The sequence below is a fragment of the Leopardus geoffroyi genome, chromosome B1 (genome assembly GCF_018350155.1).
Source record: "Leopardus geoffroyi isolate Oge1 chromosome B1, O.geoffroyi_Oge1_pat1.0, whole genome shotgun sequence".
Taxonomy (NCBI): domain Eukaryota; kingdom Metazoa; phylum Chordata; class Mammalia; order Carnivora; family Felidae; genus Leopardus; species Leopardus geoffroyi.
Window position 1 is genome coordinate 14,317,998 of NC_059327.1, and position 23,309 is coordinate 14,341,306.

Here is a 23,309-nt window from a genome sequence, read left to right on the forward strand (position 1 = left end):
TCCATTAGAGAAACACGAGAAAAAACAGGAGTGATCAAGACGGACATTCACTGGCAGTATTCATTTTTTTGTTTACAGTGTTATTACAGCAGCATTGACTATATTCCCTGTCATAACTTTCATCCCCGTGCCTTACTAATTCCATCTCGGGAAGCCTGGACCCACCACCCCTCTGCACTCACTAGCAGTATTCTTAATTTGTGACCTTTTAAGATTATGCTCAAAAGATTTAAAAGCCCCATTGTGCTTTCATAAGTAAAGGCATATAATGCCTTTGTACAGGTCCTAAAGGCTTAAATGAAGTCAAATTCTGCCCCCAAATTCCCACCACCTTTTTACGGACTCCATGAACTAATTTGTTCAAATCCCTTCCCTTGTTTTGGCCGAAGGCATGTGTTAGAGAACCTCTTCCATCTTTCCCGCAAGCAGGCAGGAGACCATGTTGTACAGCCTCTCGAAGGCCTCGGTCAAGTCACTGGAGACTCCATTTAAATTTAACACGCTGCAATCAATTCTGCTAAAAGATTGTGCCTGACAGTTTAAACAGTGTTACGTAAGAAGATAGCGCTCAATTTGGTGTTGTATCAATTTACAGTCGAGTTAGCATATTTTCACATGTGCCATAAATCTTGGGGATCTGCCAGCTTTCAGCTGGATTTCTAAGCCTGTTTCCAGGCACACGCCCCCCCCACCCCCACCCCACCCCCCCACCCCCCCCACCCCCCCCCACCCCCCCCACCCCCAGGCTTCACCTTCCCCAGTGCTGGAACAGCCCTCTTTAGACCCTTGCTTCAGAATCTGACGACACATCAGGGAAGAGCCGTAGTAAAGTTACAGAGCAGGAGAAGCATGAGAACCGGGCTATTTATAACCTTGCCCTTCTTAATTGTCACGTTCGGTATTAGGAGCATGGTCTTAACCTAAAGTTATTGGTCTAAATGGCCCAGTTCTGAAGTGAGACTGTTCTAATTTTTAGAGTTACATTATAATTTATAAGAAGCCGTTAATACTTTAAAACCCAAATATGAAAAATTTTTATATCTTTTTTGACAGGATTCACACATCATACAATCCATTCATTTAAAGCCTATGATTCAATGGTTTTGTTCGTACGTTCACTGGGTTGCTCAACCATCATCATACTCTGATTTTAGAATGTTTTTGTCCTTTCTAAAACGAAGATTGTTCTCATTAGATGTTGCTTCCCTACCCCCCAACCCCACTCCCACCCCCCCACCAACTCAAGCCCCCAGCAACCATAAATGTACTTTCTGTCTATATACATTTGCCCATCTGTATGTTTCATAGAAATGGAATCATACAATATGTGATCTATTGTGACTGACTTCTGTCACTGAACATCATGATTTCAAGGTTCATCCACCTTGCAGCATGAATAACCATATTTCTTTTATTTTTACTGCCAAATGAATGGCATTCCATTGCGTGAATATACACATCAGATTTATCCATTCATCGTCTGGTGAACGCTCAATACAAAGAGCTTATATAAGAAAAAAACAGGGGCTCGGATATACCCACGGGAATTTATCTCAGCTATCTGGTACACATGTTCTGCAAGAATTTCTAAATTCTAGTTGAAGTGTAATTTCCCGGGAAGGCTGGCTCTGAGTTATTGACACAGAGAATGAATTATAGAATGCGTAGCGTTTTATTCAGACCTTTCTGGATTAGGAGAGCCTTTCCTCTGACGTTTGGACACCACACTCCCAACAATCTCTGGTCCTACTTTACTATAGCGGAGGAGCATGTTCTAAAGAGCACTGCCATGGTCTTGACAAGCCTGTTAGTGATGCTTCAGCTAAGCCTGTGCGGTTTTTGCCTGGTGAGGTTTCAACCTGGATGTCCTAAATTGCCAGGAACTTCCAGACGATCCAAGACTAAACGCATTCTCTGGAGTCCGGCCATTTGCCAATTTGTGCAGAGCCGTGTAGTTTACCTGCCAATGATCATTTTCAAAAGTGATGCTCTCTCATTGCCTGAAGATGAGTACTTACAACGCTGGCTATAGCAGCAACGAGAGCAGATGAATCGTCACCATTATAACCGCCAGGTGAACGTTATCAACCACTGCATGAAAGAAATGCCGCCCTCGAAGCAGTTAGAGGCTGATTGGACTAATTGGAAGGACTTAGAAATAAAATATAATAGCCTGGGATATGGAGGCGAGGGTGGGGGGCTGCACAGCGCCGCTCAGACACAAGCAACGAATGCCCTGGAAACTCAAGCGTTCCGTTTTTATGCTTGCTCCGCTAATGACATGGTGACACCAAGCTGTCACGTCTGTTTACTCCCCTGTAAATGCAGATGGTGTCATGATCATCAGAATGGTGAACTGAAATAATGTATGTAAAAGTGCCTGCAATCTGGCAGCGTTCTATAAACCATTAACTGCATCTGACAAGAGCTACATGAGTCCAATTTGGCTTATGCTGAATGCCGATACAGCTTCTCTGTTTTATAGAAATGAGTCCTAAGTCCTGATGATTGCAGTGGTTTTCAACAGAACAATGTCTGTACAACATCATCCTTTAGAGAGACCCGTGAATGTCACTAGATGTTGATATGTATGGAACAGCCAGTTCAACTCAGTGGCACCCTAAGGATACAGAGTAAACCGTGCAGGACACAATTCCTGTTCTCAAGAAGCTTCTGGTCTCATGGAGTCAGGGTTACCCCTACTATGCATGAGCTCTGGGCAAATATTTCTTGCAAGTCCCTCGTCTGTATAAACAATCTGATTGAAAGAATGTACTACAAAATGTATGGACCCATCTGAGATATAGTGATTTACAATTTAGAATAATAGAGAAGAGGTATTAAAGTATTTGTTTATTGTGTGATCAGGGCATGTAAAGATTCTTCTTTTAAAAAAAAAATTTTTTTTTAACAGTTATTTCTTTTTGAGAGACAGTGTGAGTGGGGGAGGGTCAGAGAGAGAGGGAGACACAGAATCCGAAGGAGGCTCCAGGCTCTGAGCTGTTAGCATGGAGCTCAACACGGGGCTCGAACTCATAAACCGTGAGATTATCACCTGAGCCGAAATCTGACGCTCAACCGACTGAGCCACCCAGGCACCCCTGTAAGATTCTTCTTGGTGTTCAAGCACCACCTCTTTTGTTCATGTCCGGGAATCATCTTTCTGTGTTCTCTATTGCCAGACGCCCCACTCTTGATTACATTTACATCTCCCGTCACAAGACATACTCGCACTATTAACACTTGCAATATCATTCGTGGCTCTTCAGAACTTGTATGTATTGAAACAACAGAGATCTTCTCGTCTCTGCAGTTCCCCACACTGTTTATTTCACACCAGTGGCATCCTTATTCATGATGCTGTATCATTTGCTGGGTTGCCTGTGAACGCTGGCTTCTGATGACTCAATGTTACTGTGCTTTACGGGCAGTGACCACAAAGGCAAGCCTTACGTGGAATATGCAGGAAAATGGGAACAATAATTTGTTCTCTGGTTAGGTAAGCTCTTCTATTTGGACTGTTATGACTTCATCACACATCATCCAAATATGTCTTCTCTTTGTTCTTCAGACTCTAATCCCTACATTGTTAAAACAGGATCTCCGTGGTCTGCACCCCTCCCTTCCAGACGCTGCCACCAGCAGGGATGCTGGAGGGGCATGGGTAGGAAGAGAAGAGAGGTCCAATTTGTGTAAGGAATGTCAGTCCTTTACCTGGCAAAACGGGCCACATATTGATTGGAAACAGGAGAGGACATTGAACAGAAGGGTCCACTGCATTGGAAGGGCCCATTGGCATTGTGGACTAATGGTTCTGAAAGCCCATGGCGAAGATAGGCACAGCCACTTCTAGAGGGAGGACTTGTGACATGTATCAGGCAGAAGCCTATGGAGAAGATGGGATGACTGCCCTGAGCAACAACCTGGGTGAGGAGGGTGGGGAGGCACACTGGGTGATGGATGCCTCTACCATCCCCTGTGGCCCTCAGGTCCTGTTTTTTTTTGTTTATTTATTTTTGAGAGAGAGAGAGAGAGAGTGAGCTGGGGAGGGGCAAAGAGAGAGGGGGACACAGAATCCGAAGCAGGCTCCAGGCTCTGAGCGGTCAGCACAGAGACCCACGCAGGGCTCGAACTCACAGACCGCGAGATCATGACCTGAGCTGAAGTCGGACTCTCAACCGAGCCACCCAGCGCCCCCGTTAGGCGCTATTGATGGCAGTTGGCACCACACTGGGAAACAGGCAAGTGAAAGCCGGGACTAGATTCCTGAGCTTGTGAGTTGGTTTCATATGAATGAAACCACATGACAAGCGGTCTTTCTTGACTGGCTTCTGTCATGTAAAGTGAGTGGGTTAATTTTCTTCTGTCTCTATCTTAAAATTCTTTTTTTTTTTTTTTCCTGTGTAATTATCTTAAAATTCTTACTAATTTTATCTGTGGGCGTGGCTGCGTGGCTCAGTCGGCTGAGCATCTGACTTTTGATTTTAGCTCAGGTCACGATCTCACGGTTCATGGGATAGAGCCCTGTGTCCGGCTCTGCTCTGAGCATGGAGTCTGCTTGGGATTCTCTTCTCCTCACTCTCTGCCCCTCCTGGGCTTGCATGCATGCTTCCCCTCCCCCCCCCAAAAAAAAATTAAATAAATAAGCTTAATAATAATAATAAATAATAATAATGTTGTCTGTGAATTTACGTTTTGTAAGTGAAGTCCTATGGAACAACGGAGTATGCATGCAAGCAGCAGAAATATGCCAGGGCCAGCCGCTGACTATTGGCTTGATGGCCAGGCACATGTGTGTGTAGGAATGCCTTGAGGACAGTTGGGGCACCATGAGGGTCTCCGGGGGGGCCAGGCCAGGCCCTGGGCCCTGATCGGTGGTGATGACAGCTGCAGTCACAGGAGAAAAGTGACTCCATGGTGGGGAGGGGGTGCGTGCCAGGACCTGGGTGGGAGGCAACCGGACCCTCCGTCTCCAGAGCCCGTCCCTGCAATGTCTGCACAAATATTAACTCTCTAGCCTGAGCACCAGGACAGGAACCTCAGGTGCCCAGGCAGTAAAGTATGTCGGTACACTACTACAAAAGAAAAGCATAAACATGGGAATTGCCTTAAAGCATATCAGAAAGTTATTAGAATTCACAGAGAGTTTCCGATCTCCAGTTTTTTAGACTGCTGAAACACTGCAAAGCAAAGCAAATATCCACGGACTTGGAAATTAAATTTAAAGGTCATTGCTCTCAACCGAAAAGAACACTGCTTTCATAAGAAGCTTCAAATGAACCAATTATTAATGAGGAAGAAAATTTTTAAATTAAATTTTCCTTGTAATTGAAGTTACAATTATAGAATGCATAAATGTTTTAAGTTGTGTAAAAATCATGAAGCCAATTTCAAACACCTCCACGAGTTAGAGGACGTGCCAGAGAAAAACCTTTAAATGCCAGTGTGTAAATTTAATATTTAATATTTAAAATAGAATTCAGATTTGTACGAGATTGATTTGTAGGAAGAGTTAAGTCTTTTTTAGAAAAAAATACTCTGTGAGAATCACCTCTAGATGTGCTAAACTTTATATTTCAAAATAATTTAGTAGCAGAAATTGATCCCAACATTGTCACACGCCATAAATGCTCTTAAAGGAACTCCAGAAGTAGTTCAACCTTCTCAAAATTGTTTGTGATCTTGCATTTGCCAAGAGGGGCTGATACTGCTTTTGATTATATCGATTGAAAATGAAGTTGCTATAAGTATAACTTCTGGTGGTCTAATCAGTGGATATACAGAAAAGGAAGCGAGAAAAATCTTACGTTAAGTCAAGAGTTAGCGTACTATGTAAAATTATGTCAGACAATGGGATGTTATTCAGCACTGAAAATAAATGAGCCATTAAGCCATGAAAAGACGTAGAGGAAACTTACATGCATATTTACAAAGTGGAAGAGGCTGATCTGAAAGGCTGTATATATCCTGTGAGTCTGAAACTGCCTAAAAAATAAAGTCTCTTTAAAAAAAGAGGTGCGGGGGGCGCCTCGGTGGCTCAGTCGGTTAAGCGGCCAACTTCAGCTCACGTCACGATCTCGCGGTCCGTGGGTTTGAGCCGCACGTCGGCCTCTGGGCTGATGGCTCAGAGCCTGGAGCCTACTTCCGATTCTGTGTCTCCCTCTCTCTCTGCCCCTCCCCTGTTCATGCTCTGTCTCTCTCTGTCTCAAAAATAAATAAAAACGTTAAAAAAAAAAAATTTTAAAAAAGAGGGGTGGGGCCCCTGGGTAGCTCAGTCGTTGAGCTTCTGACTTTGGCTTAGGTCATGACTTCACTGCTTGTGAGTTCAAGCCCTGCATTGGATTCACTGCTGTCAATGCAGAGCCTACTTCAGATTCTTTGTCTCCCTCACTCCCTGCCCCTCCCCCACTCATGCTCCATCTCTTTCTCTCTCTCAAAATAAATACACATTAAAAAAAAAAAAAAGAGTTGGACGCTTAACCGACTGAGCCACCCAGGCACCCCTGGGACAGTCTGTCTTTAAGGGACTGAAACAAATAGTTAAAAAGCCAAAATGATCTCTTAGTAGCTTTAATTAATTTTGTTTCATTAGTTCTGCACTCTTCATGCTCCTTCCTGTCGCATAATTATTTGTAAATTATAGTCATAACTGCTTCTTAATTTGTAGTAATTTTATCACTCAGAGGGTAATTGTTAATTATTTTCCCTATGATTATCATGGAAGAAAAACAAGACTTCTAAAAACTGTGAAATTAAATCGGAAGAGAATTTCAAACAGGCACAATCCCCTTTGCTCTGACATCCCAGATGGTGTCTGTGGTTTATATGCATAGTTATGCAAAATGACAGATGTCAGGAGCAAATATTTTCAGCATATTAATAAGAGCCATGCACCGGCCCCTTCTGTATTAGCAGGTATGACACTGATAAACGCTGAGAACTCTCAGATACAGCAGGGAAAAAAGGCTCATGCACTGTCTTCAATTTGTTTAGTATCTGGATCTGTAAATGGACAATCAAAAAATTGAAGCAGTGCCCTCTCCTTCCCCAGAGACTTCCTGTGTGACTCTGGCTACGTTCCTTTTGGAATGAGCGAGGGTTTGAATTAATAAGTGCACTCTTGAGTCTGATAATAGTAACAGCTTGTGCATTAGGCATAATAATCAGGGAATGAGATGGTACACACAATTTTCCAAGTATCTCAAGTTTATTTCTTCAAGCTCTGAAATGTCGATTGTATCAATTTCTAAGGAAATCCCAGGAAGCCTTATGGTGCAGCTAAAGTCTGAAGGCGGTTTGCTGGATAATTCTCTCTTACCTGGAAGGAAGAGGGCTGATCTTTTTGTTCTGTCTGGGGCTTCAACTGATTGGATGAGGCCCACCCACATTGTGGAGGGCAATCTGCTTTACTCTAATGTTACTCTCTAATGACAGTAACAGAACAATGTTCTGGAACATTGGGTGTTCCAGAAACACCCAGAATAATGTTTGACCAAATATCTGGGCACCCCATGGCCCAGTCCAGTTGACACATAAAATTAACCATCACAAAAACATATGAAACAGATGGAACGAATAGAAAAGTAGCTTTAAACCCAAATACATCGGTAATTACATTACCCATATATGGACTATGTATTGTAGTGAAAGGAGATCCACAGTGGCCCAGAACTCCCTTCCTAACTTGACCACGTCCAAGGAGGCCTCCATCTGTTGGAGGAGCATCTATTCATGCTAGAGAAGCCTCCAGCCCCACTTCTTTCCCATAGGGGTGAGATTCAGTATGAATCTTGTTCCTGCAAGTCCCTTCTGGAATGTGCTGTTGGATGAGATAGCCTTTCTCAACACATGAAAGCAATGCTTCAGCTCCAGCACCTTTTTTTTTTTTTTTTTTTTGAGAGAGAGAAAGAAGCAAGGGTGAGTGGGGGAGGAGCAGAGGGAGAGGGAGAGAGAGAGAATCCCAAGCAGACTCCACACTGTCAGCGAGACGCCCCATGTGGGGCTCGAACTCACGAACCGTGAGATCATAACCTGAGCCGAAATCAAGTCAGATGCTTGTCCGACTGAGCCGCCCAGGTGCCCCATCCAGCACCTTGTTTTAACTAGTGTGACTCTCCCCTGTTCCCTGTTTCTAATGGGAGGGAAAACGAACAGGACTGGTTTTCAAATATGTTGTGCCTTGGAAGCATCAGACAATAACAGCGACCTCTGTTCATTCATTTGAGCTCCCTCTGCTGTTCCAGCAACATAGATCATTAAAAAAAAAAACCAAAACAACAACAACAACAACAACAACAACAACAAAAGAAACCCACAATAACAAAAAAATCATACCACACGCACACACACACACACACACACACACACGTAAAACCTAAGAACTCTTAGGAAGAGGAGAGGGACAGAAAATGCTTTGGGGATTGCTATGGTCTGAATGTGCCTTCCCCTCACATTCAGATGTTTAGATCCTAACCCCCAAGGTGATGATGTGTGGAGTGAGCAGGTCATGCTGGCAGGTGAACTGTGTCCTCTCGATGGGATTAGCACCTTTATAAAAAAGGCCCAAGAGGGGCGCCTGGGTGGCTCAGTCGGTTGGGCGTCCGACTTCAGCTCAGGTCATGATCTCGCGGTCCGTGAGTTGGAGCCCCGCGTCGGGCTCTGGGCTGATGGCTCAGAGCCTGGAGCCTGCTTCCATTCTGTGTCTCCCCCTCTCTCTGCCCCTCCCCCGTTCATGCTCTGTCTCTCTCTGTCTCAAAAATAAATAAAACGTTAAAAAAAATTTAAAAAATAAAAAATAATATAAAAAAGGCCCAAGAGAGACCCTTCACCCTTTCCACTATGTGAAGACATAGAGGCTTTCTCTGTCACCAGACACCCAGTCTGCCAGGACCATGATCTCGGACTTCCAGACTCCAGAACTATGAGAAGTAAATATCTGTTGTCTATAAGCCCCTCAGCCTATGGTATTTTTTTTTTTTTAGCCATCTGGACAGCGAAGGAATGGTAAGGAATATCCCTTAGATTTAGATTTTCAAAAGAAGCAATCTTCATGTGAAAGACTAAACAACAAGTACGAGATGTGCTTTTTAAAAATAGCTACTTTTTTCTCCACTATTTCTTCGTTCTCATCATAACCAAACATCATGTGAGCAGCAATCAATATGGCCAATGTGATCATCGTAATTCATGGCTTGGGGTTATTTATTCTTCAACAAATATTACTGGAATTCCCATCATGCATGTGGTGCTGGCTGCTGAGGATACAGCAGTGAGGAAGCGAGTTGTTTTTATAATGGCCTTTTATCTTATAAATCTTCAAGTCTTTGTTCTTAATACCTCCCACTGTCATACCCATTCCCTGCCTAATATAGAAAATCATTAATGAATATTAATGTCATTTGCTCTGGGTTTAGTTTTAAAAATAAGGCCCTCTAAAAGTCTTGTCTCCGTGTGATCTTCAAACCCATCATGATGGTCAGTAGTGAGAGCAGCTTAAGAGCACGGATTTGGGCAGAGGACTTAAACCTTATGTGCCTCAGTTTCCCCACAGTATCATTGCGATGATGATAAGAATATCACTACTTCAAATAGGACTGTTGGAAATAATAAGTGAGTTCATACATGTGAAGTGCTTAGGATAGTGCCTGACATATAGAAAACACAAAATAGGGGCGCCTGGGTGGCTCAGTCGGTTAAGCGTCCGACGTCGGCTCAGGTCACGATCTCACGGTATGTGAGTTCGAGCCTCGCGTCGGGCTCTGTGCTGACTGCTCAGAGCCTGGAGCCTGCTTCGGATTCTGTGTCTCCCTCTCTCTCTGACCCTCCCCCGTTCATGCTCTGTCTCTCTCTGTCTCAAAAATAAACGTTAAAAAAAAAAATTAGGGGCGCCTGGGTGGCGCAGTCGGTTAAGCGTCCGACTTCAGCCAGGTCACGATCTCGCGGTCCGGGAGTTCGAGCCCCGCGTCGGGCTCTGGGCTGATGGCTCAGAGCCTGGAGCCTGTTTCCGATTCTGTGTCTCCCTCTCTCTCTGCCCCTCCCCCGTTCATGCTCTGTCTCTCTCTGTCCCAAAAATAAATAAAACGTTGAAAAAAAAAATTAAAAAAAAAAAATTAAAAAAAGAAAACACAAAATAGATGCGAGCCATTAGTTTCGTTTGTACACGAAGTCACTGAGCACCTCGCATGGGTTTGCTCTCCCTCTAAGCAAACAGAGAAACAAAGGTTTTATACTTTGCTAATATCTTGTTGTTTCCATACCGTAGGAGTGCTAACAATACTGACTCCATCTTTGGCCCGCCATCTTGTTCATGCCTGTGAGATGATGTCCCTCAGGGCTATTACATGTTCCAGGTCCTGTTAATGCGTGCCCTGACGGGAATTCGGGAATTTGAGGATGTGGGAAGGCTTGTTCCGAACTTCCCTAAAGTTGTTTAGATAATAACTTTAGGTCACTTGAGAGTAGAAATAACTAGTAGAGATAACTCTACTTTAGAGTCGAGATAACAGTTTCTTCCCACTCCCTCTGGTGCATAGATGGCGCCATGAGGTCTGTTAAGTATTAGACCCTTTGTCCTCCCGCAGTGACCTCTGCTCATCCCCTCACTCTATAAAATCTGTGGGCTAAGGTCCAGACTTGGCAGACAAAGGCTGTGCAGTTCTGGATTGTCGCACACCTGATCCCCGCCCCACTCGCCATCAGTAAGTTACCCTGAATAAAACTGTGTAAACTGTATGAAGTCACCTGCTTCGTTTTTTTGGTCTCAAAGTGCTTTTTCAGTTTGGGCGATACTTTACTGTTGTCTCCCTTCTACCTTAAAACACTCTACCCCTTTCTCGTTCTTTTCACCAGCAAACTGTTTGAAAGACAAGCCTTCCCATCACTGCCGTCTCTGTTTCCTCACTGCTGGTCACGCCCGAATTCTCTGCCCTGTGGATCCTGACTCTGGTTCTCTTCAGGACTTGTATTTCTGAGTCACTAATATCCCCAACGTTCAGTACAAAGTTCCCATGGAGCTTCTCCTTCTTGAAGTCTTGGAGGCATTTGGCCCTTGATGGGTATTGTTCTTGCTTTTCTGACCCTGTGTTTCGGAGTTCTCCAATCTTTTTGGCCTTTTCCCTGTCTCTCTTGCTCTTTGTTGACCTCCAAGTACAAAGATCTGTACCCAACTTCAAAGTTCTGTACCCAACTAACTTCTTCTTTCTCTATTGCTTCCTTGGGACATGCCATCCATGTTCACAGGGTTAACCAATACCACCAGGAGAGGGGTAATGGAAGCTTAAAACACCACCAACCCATCCTCTAGACACCACTGGGGTGTCCAACAATTCAATTCAATTTGGACATGAACTACCTGGAGTTAGTATCAGATTCCACAGATGTAAGGTTTCGGTCCCACAAGACTGCTGTCCCTTCAGTTGCTGGTCACAGTTCCTGGCCACCCATAATCTGACCAACCACTGTAAAGCAGGGGTTCCTATGACCCTCTCTTCTGGTCCAATAATTTGTTAGAATAGTTCACAGAACTCAAAAAAAGACCCCACTTTACTTAGGTTTACTGGTGTATTATAAGGGGTACAACTCAGAACAGCAGATGAAAGGCATGCAGAAGGCAAGGCGTGGGGGCGGGGATCCCAGAGTTTCTGGGCCGCCTTGGATGCACCACCCTCCCAGCACCAACTAGGAAGTGTAGCAAATCTTGTTATTTAGGAGTTTTTCTAGAGCTTCATCCCTAGCCTCCCTTCCCCTCCCAGAGGCTGGCAGGTGGGGCCAAAACTTCCAGCTCTCTAATGGCTTGGTCCTTTTGGTGATCAGCCCCACCTGAGCCTGTGTAGGGGCTCTACCCTAAGTCCCCTCAGTAGCATAAGCTCACATGTGGTCAAAAGGGGCTCATCACGAGTCAAAAAAGACATCCCTGTCACTCAGGAAATTCAAGGGTTTCAGGAGCTCTGTGCCAGGAACCAGGGACAAAGGCCAAATATATTTCCTATTACACCACATCTAGAGGGCCACACTGCCTGGATTGAACCCAGGCAGGGTCATTTGTGAGCCGTGTGATTTGGATGCATTAAGTAATCTCCATGTACTCCTGTTTCTTCGTTCAATGGTGATAATAATAAAAGAACCTACCTAATAGGTTCGTTGTGAGGTTTAAATGAATTAACAGAAGCACTTAGAACAGTAGCTGATGCCCAGTAAGCAATCTGAAAGTATTTAACCACTATTCACTCCCAGGCTCACCCGATGGTAACTCTTCTGTTATCTGCAGATTAAATTTCAAACAGCATTCAAGGCTACCTCTTTTGTAAAAACATCAAATCTGTATTATTCACAGCACATAGTTTTAATAAGTGTTAGACGGTGGTGAGTTTGGTTAGATGTGTCTTTTATTCTAAATGGGGACCTTGGGGAGTGTTGGCTGTGTGTGTGTGTGTGTGTGTGTGTGTGTGTGTGTGTGTATACAAGTGCATGAGTGACATTTCGAGAACTCTACTCCCTGGAGTGCAAATATGTAGAAAAAGAACATTTAGGATTTGAGTTATAACTATTGGATAAGTTTCAAACCGCTGCCCTTGATAAGAATGAAGACAAAAAAATGACTCCAAATCAGAAGTTGAGGAGTAATTTTTTGGTTAAGATATTTTTTTAAATTATTGAGGCACCTGGGTGGCTCAGTCGGGTAGGCGTCTGACTTCAGCTCAGGTCATGATCTCACCGTTTGTGAGTGTGAGCCCTGTGTCGGGCTCTGTGCTCACAGCTCAGAGCCTGAAGCCTGCTTTGGATACTGTGTCTTCCTCTCTCTCGGCCCCTTTCCCACTCATGCTTTGTCTCACAATAATAAATAACTGTTAAAAAAATTAAAATTATGGCATAATGTCAGTTATTTCCATTATAATATGTTAATTCAAATCCAGATACTATAGGGTAGAGTTCACTGTGTTGCCCTATAACCTTTGAATTCAAGGGTGCATGTGCCCTGATTCCTCTCAGGGAATTACATAATTTTCATTGAAACAGGGACGAAATTGGTTGATTCACTACACGGATCATGAAATGAGAGCATGTAATAAATTCACAGACAAATCCACATAGGAAAAGTCGGTTTGCAAATCCAACTCATACACCCAAGTATTTTTCCTTTGCAGCTATTTTTGGGTGTATCTAAGAAGGCTCATAGAATCTTTATTTTTTTTAAGTTTATTTATATATTTTGAGAGAGAGAGAGAGCACGAGTGGGGTAGGGGCAGAGAGAGAGAGAGAGAGAGAATCTCAATCAGGCTCTGCACTGTCAGCACAGAGCCCCATGTGGGGCTCGAACCCACAAAACCATGAGAACTCACAAAACCTGAGCCAAAACGAAGAGTTGGACATTCAACCGACTGAGCCACCCAGGTGCCCCGAGGACTGATAGAATCTTTCAAAATCTGCTTGGAATTCACTCCTTTGGCCAAAAGAGGCTTATGCTCCCCCCAGGACCCACTTTAAGTCACACCTATGATGCATCTTGTCCAAAAACTTTAGTTAGCACTACCCCACTATTCCTACTGGCTTATCATCATAATCACCCAAAGACTTTTGGGGGGAACAAACGTCTCAGGCCATACTTGTTGAAATTCCCGTTAGGCAGATTTGGGGTAGGATCCCGCAAACTACAATTGTGTAAGTTTCCTTGGGATTATGCTTATGAGACAGAATTAGAAGCCAGTGGTCTATCTCAGTGACCTGTTACTTGATATAAGTGCAGTAGTTGAGGTTTGGAAATATCCAGGCTCCCTGAGACCCGCCCCCCCCCCCCATCCCTTTTCTGAGAACTTTCCCGCTATCCACAAGGGGTGGGGCCTGACAGGGCCCGACTTTCTCCCATGCCACCGTGATTTGGTCAAGGGAAGTCATCTGGCATAAACTGGGCCAGGTTTTTTTTTTCTCCTGCCTTATTTCAATTGAGAGACACGGTCTGGCACAGAGGAGCTGCGGGACACAGAGGAGCGTCATACCGAAGGTCCACATGCCGCCCGCCAGGTCCCTGGGGCTACCCTAGTTCCCCCCTTTCCTCGGGCCCACTGTGTCCATTCAACTTGTTGAATTCTGCAGGACTCTCTGTTGGTTTCCTAGGACTGCCGTGATGAACGACCGCCCTACGGGGGGCTTCGCACGACGCGAATCTATTCTCTGGCAGTTCTGCCATCCAGAAGTGGAAAATCAGGTGTCAGTCAGGTTCGTGCCTTCTGCGGGCTCTGAGGGAGAAACCATCCCTGCGTCTCCTCGCTCCTGGTGGCTGCTGGTAGGCGATCCTTGGTGTTTCCTCGTGTGTCCGTGCGTCCCTCCAAGGTCTGCCTCTTCTCTGTGTCTCTGTGTCCTCTCCTCTTCCTTTTCAGACACTGGTCACTGGATGTAGGGCCCACCCTAAATCCAGGAGGATTGCATCTCAAGATTTTTAAAATTTTTTTTTTAAATGTTTATTTATTTTTGAGACAGAGAGAGATAGAGCATGAACAGGGGAGGGGCAGAGAGAGAGGGAGACACAGAATCTGAAACAGGCTCCAGGCCCTGAGCCATCAGCCCAGAGCCCGATGCGGGGCTCGAACCCACGGACCGTGAGATCATGACCTGAGCCAAAGTCGGACGCTTAACTGACTGCGCCACCCAGGCGCCCCATCATCTCAAGATTTTTAAAATTTTTTTTAAATGTTTATTTATTTTTGAGACAGAGAGAGATAGAGCATGAACAGGGGAGGGGCAGAGAGAGAGGGAGACACAGAATCTGAAACAGGCTCCAGGCTCTGAGCTGTCAGCACAGAGCCCGACGCGGGGCTCGAACCCACGGACCGTGAGATCATGACCTGAGCCAAAGTCGGACGCTTAACCGACCAAGCCACCCAGGCGCCCCATCATCTCAAGATTTTTAACCAATGTTACCTGCAAAGACCCTATTTCCAATTAAGGTTGCATGCTGAGGTTGTGGGTGCACCTGAAGCTGGGGGGCGGGGGACGCTCTTCGACTCACAACACACACATTTGCTAAGAAACCAAAGACAAAATGCTCACAGTCACAAAGAAGAGAAGACCTCTCTTCCTCAGGGCTGACATCAGGGCCACAGAGAAGGTCCGGAGTCAGTTTAGGTCACATGACCGCTCCTGGACCAGTCACTGGGGCAAGGGAGGTGGGTGTTCTGATTGGCCAGCCCGGGCCACTCACTTGCCTGCACTGGAGAAAAGGGGTCCATGTGACTGATAGCCTCTCACTCCAGGGCAGTCCGGGTGCCCAGAACGGAAGGAAAGGTCCCAACAGGGGGTCCATCTGCTGTGTTCCTCCAGCAACTCAGCATCACTGCTGTTCTTTCTGGCTCCACATCCGAAACAAAAATAAACATTGAAATCAACACTTCCAGAGTTCATAAAATCGATCGCCAGGGATCTGCCAATGCCGTCTCTGTACAGGGCGTTAGCAAGTGTTAGAGTCCCCGCTGCCTGTGAGTTAAAGATTAAAATGATTGGGGCGCCTGGGTGGCGCAGTCGGTGAAGCGTCCGACTTCAGCCAGGTCACGATCTCGCGGTCCGTGAGTTCGAGCCCCGCGTCGGGCTCTGGGCTGATGGCTCAGAACCTGGAGCCTGTTTCCGATTCTGTGTCTCCCTCTCTCTCTGCCCCTCCCCCGTTCATGCTCTGTCTCTCTCTGTCCCAAAAATAAATAAACGTTGAAAAAAAAAAAATGATCAGGTAGGTGACCTTAGTTCTCCAATTTCAGTATTATTTTGTTGCCAGAAACAGCTGTCTCTGTCCAAAGAAGTGATAGTTATTCACGTTTACGTGGCCCTTGGCACATTTATGTATATTATCAAAATTAAGAAGCACACTAACTCTGGGAGGGAGGCATGTATTATTATCTCCATCTTAAAGATCTGGAAAACTGAGGGAGAGAACACTGAAGCGATTTGCCTGAGGTCACATGATCAGTTAGTGGCAGCGTCAGAATTAGAATCTGGGTGCACGTGATTCCTGATCTAGGGGTTTCTGCACTTGTTGTAACGGCCCATTTCGGGTATTCCCCCTTAACGCTAGGACAGCACTGGGACGAACCTCACACCTTCCCTTCAACCAGCCTCTCCAGGACACATAATTACTTTTCTGCCGGGACGCTCTCTATTGCAAACATCTGAGCTCACAAATAAATTTTTTCTTCCCCAGAGGCGTAGATTTTCATGCGAAAGAGATGTAAAACTCAGAGGTTTTGGAGAGATCAACCTGTGCTCTCTCCTGGGAAAACGGAAAAATAGCTTTGATATTTTCTTTTCTCCTTGTGATAACAACAACAACAAAATAAAGAATGGCCCTTCCTCCTCTGGAAGTTTGAGAACCGAGGCTTGAGGGTGACGGGCTTCAATCATGACAGGAGGGATCTGTCAGGAATCCGAACAGCATCTGCGTGTAGACTGGGCACATTCATGGTGTATGGCATCAGGTAATAATGTCAAATTTTTCACAACATGATCACTTCCTGGTGTTTGTTCTTTTTTTTTTTTTTTAATTTTTTTTTAACGTTTATTTATTATTGAGAGACAGAGAGACACAGAGCGTGAGCAGGGGAGGGGTAGACAGAGGGGAAGACACAGAATCTGAAGTAGGTTCCAGGCTCCGAGCTGTCAGCACAGAGCCCGACGTGGGGCTCGAACTCACGAACCATGAGATCATGACCTGAGCCGAAGTCATTCGCCTAACCAACTGAGCCACCCAGGCGCGCCCCCCCCCCCCACAGTGTTCGTTCTAATGCAGGTTTTCCTCAGACCCAGGCGACAGTGGCAGAAACCAAACAGCATTTCTTCGCTGCCTTTGAAACCGCCGGAAATCCAGCCCTCCCCATCATCCCAGACCTCCTCACCAGTTGAGGGAGAACCGAGGAGAAAGGCGTGTATGATGGTTAATTTTATATGTCACCTTGGCTAGGCCACGGTATCTAGATATTCATTTAAACACCAGTCTAGATGGTGCTGTGCGGGTATTTTTAGATCGTATCAACATTTAATTCGGTAGATTTTGAGTAAAGTACATTAATCTCCATGATGTGGTGGGCCTCGTCCAATCAGGTGAAGGCTTTAAGAGTAAACAGACTGAGGTCCCGTGAAGAAGAAGGAATTCTGCCAGCCGACTACCTCTGGACTTGAACTGCAACATCAACTCTACTCTGGGTCTCCAGACTGCCAGCCTACCCTGCAGGCTCTGGACTTGCCAGCCTCCCACAATTGGGTGGATCAATTCCTCGAAACAAATCTCTTTGTATATATCTCCATGCACATCCCATTGGTTCTCTGTCTCTGGAGAGCCTGACGGACGCAGTGAGCACTGGGCGGCCTCGGTGTCCTACCGCAGGCACTTGCACGGGCTCTTCCGGCTGCGACGTGACAGCTACCCAACCCCGTTTCTTGTGGCTGCTTTTGTTTCCCCTGCCGTCCCATATGTGTGCAGCCTGCGGGCTGGACAGATCATTCTCACATGTGCTGCTGTTCTCTCTCGTGTCTCTCTGTCCCCTGCTCTGACAGGCTCCACGCCTGGGCCCGCCTCCCTTGTCCCCGACACCATCAAGCTGTGCTGACTTACCCAGGGCTGTAAGGGACATTGATGTCACGGCTACTGCAGGATTCCCGTCTCCTCTTCCAGGGCTTTGGGACACATTTCTAAGGGAAACCATTGTGTCTAATTACTTTCAGAGGTATCATAAAGCTCTTATTATTGGAAAAATGACTACATTTTCATTTTCAAATAAATTCTCTAAGACACAGATATAAAGGCTCCATAGTGTAAATTCTCCTCATCGAGTTATTTCCTGAACTCCTGAACAGACTTTCAGTCATGTGCCTTAGTTTTAATTTTTGACATTCTAATCCCGATGTCAAACTCAACATCATTTGCAAATTTAAGCATTGAATCCTCTATCAGCAGCCCAGGGATGTTCACATTTAATTAAAAACGACTGGGGAAGACATTTTTTTAAATAACTTATTAGTCTATTATTAGTCACTTGAACATATGGGGACTCTAGCCTTTAGGAATTAAATGACTTTTATCTTCACTCTTTTCTGAAAAATCCGCAAATTTTCATTAGCTCTTCTTGGTATTTGAACTACTTTCCTTTGGGGAATGGGGGCAGGGGCAACATTCTATTCTTTTACTACTCTACTGGAAAGCTTATCCTTGACAATGACCCCAGAGACCAGTGGAAAATGCAGAAGGAGCTTCTTCCGCAGACGACATAGTCACTATCGGTCTTGATCTCCCCTCCCTGTGTCCTAAAATTCGATTAAAATGATACACAATATAGGCGCACCTGGGTGGCTCAGTCGGTGAAGCATCCAACTTCAGCTCAGGTCATGATCTCAGGGCTCATGGGTTCAAGCCCCGTGTTAGGCTCTGAGCTGTCAGCACAGAGAAGAGCCTGCTTCTGATTCTGTGCCTCCCTCGCTCTCTGCCCCTACCCCGCTCCCGCTCTGTCTCTCTCTGTCTCTGTCTCTCAAAAAGAAATAAACATTAAAAAAATGATACACAATATGTTTCTTAAAAGAACAAATCCATAACTGAGCTGGAAAAGAAGAAAAGGTGTCACCCATGAATCAGAATTTTTAGGGGGGATTCTGGAATATTGAAAGCAAACAGCATCAGATTTATGACGAAGGCAGAGGCAGACTCCACTCAACACAGAGGGGTGAGAGGACGGTTAGCAAAGAAGCCATTCTCCAGAGGGAGCCCCAGAGAAACTCCAAGTTTAGGATACACTGTAGCAAAGGCGGACATTAGCCTAAAGACTGCTTGCAGGGTAGAAAGACTGTTGGCAGACTGTCCCGCCTCCTCTTTGTCGCTTAACACATAGAAGCCTCCTGCACATCACCAGGAAGAGGATAAAAATCGAGCAGAAATATATGCAAAGGATACTAATAGCCAAAAGAAATACAAATGGCCTTCAAGGACATGAAGAGGTGCTCAAAGTCGCTGGGGGGGGGGGGGTCTGGTAAATGCAGATGAGAATGACAACAGCACAGCATACTTTACTCATCTAAAAGCTGACACTATTCTGCTTACGTGAGCGCATGGGTGAACGGGCTCTGAATTCTGTCGGAAGGAAGACTTTGAAGGTATGGTTTATCAGCATCTAGCAAAATGTCCCATCATCCGTGGCCTCTGGTACAGCAACTCTTCTTCCAGGATTCTCCTACAGAAATGTTGACACACGTGGGAAGATGTACTATGAGAATACACCAGGCAGCATCACTTGCAATGTCTGATGATTAGAAGCAGTCAGTAGGGGAGTGGATAGATTGTGGTTTCTTCACGCTCTGAAATACTGTGCTTACCAGAACTGACATGGAAACATCCTTAAGACATATTGTTAAATAAAACATTAAAGGGGCGCCTGGGTGGCTCAGTCGAGTAAGCATCCGACTTTGGCTCAGGCCATGATCTCGTGGGTTGTGGGATCGAGCCCCGCATCAGGCTCCACGCTGACAGTGCAGAGCCTGCTTGGGGTTCTCTCTCTCTCCCTCTCTCTGCCCCTGCCCTGATTATGCTCTCTCTCTCTTTCTCAAAATAAACATTAAAAAAAAAAAAAAAAAAAAGGCAAGCAAGCAAGCCAAAGCTTTCCACAAGTCCTCAGCTTCTATCTTTTTGCCCAGAACCGAGCCCCCCTCTGCAAACGAGTCTGGGCTACAATACAGGTCTCCACTCTAAACACCCCCAGGGTTCTGTTGGGAAGGAAGAGAGGGAAACAAACACGAGGTGAGGGGGTGCACAAACGTGTCTCCTGCGGAAAGAAAATATTAAGTGTGTCCCCAGGGAGAGTGTTATCTCTGGGGAAGGGGGTACATTTCCCTCTTATTTGACATACTTCTTTTGTTGTTGATTTTAAAATAATTCTGAACATATGGAAAACTTTCAAGAATAGTAGAAGAAACTTTCCTGAACCATTTGAGAATAAGTTGCTGATATAATGCTCTGTCATCCCTGAATGTTTTAGTTTGTAATTCTTAAAAACAAGGACACTCTCCTCCCTAAGCGAAACGAGCACCATCGAAATCAGGACATTAACAATGAAATTCTTGGGGCGCCTGGGTGGCGCAGTCGGTTAAGCGTCCGACTTCAGCCAGGTCACGATCTCGCGGTCCGTGAGTTCGAGCCCCGCGTCGGGCTCTGGGCTGATGGCTCAGAGCCTGGAGCCTGTTTCCGATTCTGTGTCTCCCTCTTTCTCTCTGCCCCTCCCCCGTTCATGCTCTGTCTCTCTCTGTCCCAAAAATAAATAAACGTTGAAAAAAAAAAAATTAAAAAAAAAAAATTAAAAAAAAAAAACAATGAAATTCTTTCTTACCATTTAATCCACAGATCTCAAAGGGCATTCTTTTCTTTAGGGCAATATATTGAGTTCCCGTTGATGATTTTCCTCGATGTCAGCTACTTGGGAATAAATATGGATTGTTTTGATTAAAACTGTGTCCTTCGAAGGGCTCGAGCACACAATGGTGACAGTCTTTCGGTAACAGGCTGGAACTCAAGAGCAGAGGTTGAACAGGTGCACGGTGTCTGATCTCAGCACTCTGTGGACGAGCGCTCGGGCCGGGGTGGCTGGGACTCATGTGGATCTAGACTCCAAGGGGACTCAAGTCCCCCACCCCCCACTCAGTTGCTTTCCCATTTTAGAGACTAAGCATGAGAGTGGCCTTGCCAACCGGGACATAGTGTCTGCTTGGGCATCGGGCAGTCTGAGGTTTAGGTGGCAGCTGTTGAGGGAGTTAGCTGCCTGGAGCGCCTGTCGCCAGCACCTGTTGGCCTGGCAGGAAGTCCTATTTGGGCACAGCCCCTCCTGCTGGGAGAGGGAGGCTCTGTTCTCGCTCAGAGTGTTGCCGGGCAGCCTCAGTCTTCAGGGTCAGACCCTCCTATTTGTCTTTCCACAAAGTATATAAACAAGTCATAAATAAAATACACTGAAGTAAAATTTAGATTGTTGAAGTAACAGAAAATAAGATTTTTTTTTGCTGCCTCCCTCCTTTCGTCACTGCCCCCAGATATTACTGATTTGAAATAACTTTTTGATGATGTGTGTACATGGTTCCTAAACGAAAGAAAACAGGGATAAATATAGATGTCCCATAAGCTGATGCTTTGATGATGTGTCACAAATTAGGAGTCGCCTGGGTGGAGCATAAGGATTTTATACGCTGCTATGTAAATAATGCCTAAATACAGCTATTCTTATGGTCTGAGTTCAATACCTCCACAAAATTCTTTAATTGTTAACTCACTTAGGGCTGTGTTTGATCACTTCTCCTCTAGTATATTTAAATCTATTCTCTAGACCTGTGTGTCCAATATGGTAGCCACCAGCCACGTGTGGTTATACAAATTAAAATTACAACGAACTGATTTAAATGAAGAATTAGGTTCTCCGTCACCCTAGCCACACTTCAAACGCTCCACAGCCACACATGGCTAGTGGCTGCCTTATTGGATAATGCGCATATAGAACATGTCCATCGTGGCAGAAAGTTGTATTGGACAATGCTATTGACCTTTGCCAGGAAACAAAATGTGGGATTGTCTGATGTCCAAATCTTATCAAAAGCTGGTTTAGAAGACTCAGTGTTTATTGGAGATTGGTGGAAGACTGCCCATTCCTATGGTTTCTTTGAGTTTTAGCCTTGAATCAAGCAAGACCAGCTACAGTGTTTTTGGATCACAGCATCTTGGCTGTCTATAGAACTGCTTTCATTGAGCCACATTTTGGGGTTTTGTCCAAGAACTCATTAAGAAATAACCTCGTGAATATTGCTGGGCCAGAAAATAAAGACTTGCCGGAGTATAATGGGGATCTGTCAAAAGGATATGGGTGCCAATTTGGTGGGGTGTTTGCTGGCCAAATCTGAGAGTAATTGAGCAGCACAGTAAATAACGATAAAATGGATTACAGAATAAATCCAGCGTGGAAATGTGTCCATGCTGATATAAGTTCATGTGTGGAGGAGAATGCCAGACCATAGAATGCCAACAAATAAATGCAGAAGGCCTGATGGAACTAGAACATCACCCCTTGGCCCTCTCTAGACTCATAGTTATTTCGAGCAAGAATCAACAATAGAAACTATGGGTAAAGGCTGGATATGGAATAAAACACTTTCATAACAGGAAAGTATCTCCTTACAAAATACTTGTTGATTATAAAGGTAAAAACTAGAAACTTCACAGTGGAGGCATCTGGCAGACCCTACCTTTGTCGAGTGTTCAAAGCTGATGTCACCAGGCATGGGAAGAGTGGCTATCATGTGTCCCCTGACTGCACACGCTGAGGACACAATATTATTACTTCTGAGATACTCTTGCCAAAAAATACATGACCCGGGGGCACCTGGGTGGCTCAGTCGGTTAAGTATCTGACTCTTGATCTTGGCTCAGGTCACGATCTCACGGTTTTGGAGTTCAAGCCCCATGTCAGGCATCGCGCTGACCGTGCAGAGCTTGCTTGGGATCCTCCCCCTCTCCCTCTCTCTTTGCCCCTCCCCCACACGCACTGCCCCCCACCCCCGCGCAAGAATAAATAAATAAACATTTAAAAAAAGAATAAATAAATGAAATTTTTAAAAACTTATATAAAAAAAAAAAAAAACCTGACCTGAATCTAAATCATAAGGAAACACCGGACAACCTCAAATTGCGGGACGTTGTACAACTATCTGGCCCATACTGTTAAAAAATGTCAAGGTCTTCTGAGACAAAAAAAGACTACACAAGTGTTCTAGATCAAAGAGCAAAGAGACATGATAACAAAGTGCAAGTGTGATTCTAGGCCGGATCCTGGAAGAGAAAAAAAAAAAAAATTTTTTTTTTTTGTTTTGTTGCTAGAAAGGACATTTGAGAAAAATGATAAAATCTGAAAGGGGATTAATACAGAAATATATGCATATAGAAATATATATGCATATATATGTAAACATATATTTTACATATATTTACATAATATTTGCATAACAAATATTGTATATTTCCATATGCATATATATGTAAACATATAAACATATGTTTACATATATATGCATATGGAAATATACAATAAGAGAGAATTTTAATTTTCGCAACATAAAGGTTATTTCCCCTGAAATTTTTATATAAATCGTTCAAGCCAATTAGAGTCATTGATGATGTTTTCATGAGTATAATGTTGGAGAAGAACAGGGTCAGGCTAGAAAAAAATCGCTAGAGAGTCACAAACATGGCGACAGATGTCATGGTGGTAGAATGGGTGGTCTGAAATGTTTACCCCTTGTTGTTGGTTGGGGAAATGGAG

General features: G+C 44.8%; 1 long non-coding RNA gene across 1 annotated transcript; it reads right to left on the bottom strand.

Annotated features, from left to right (window-relative positions):
- Positions 1-14,856: 14,856 nt before the first annotated feature.
- On the bottom strand, positions 14,857-20,743 carry LOC123582626. Its single transcript, XR_006704490.1, has 3 exons — positions 20,343-20,743; positions 17,588-17,664; positions 14,857-15,465 (listed from the first exon to the last, which is right to left on the bottom strand). It is a non-coding gene; the product is annotated as an uncharacterized LOC123582626 (long non-coding RNA).
- Positions 20,744-23,309: the final 2,566 nt, after the last annotated feature.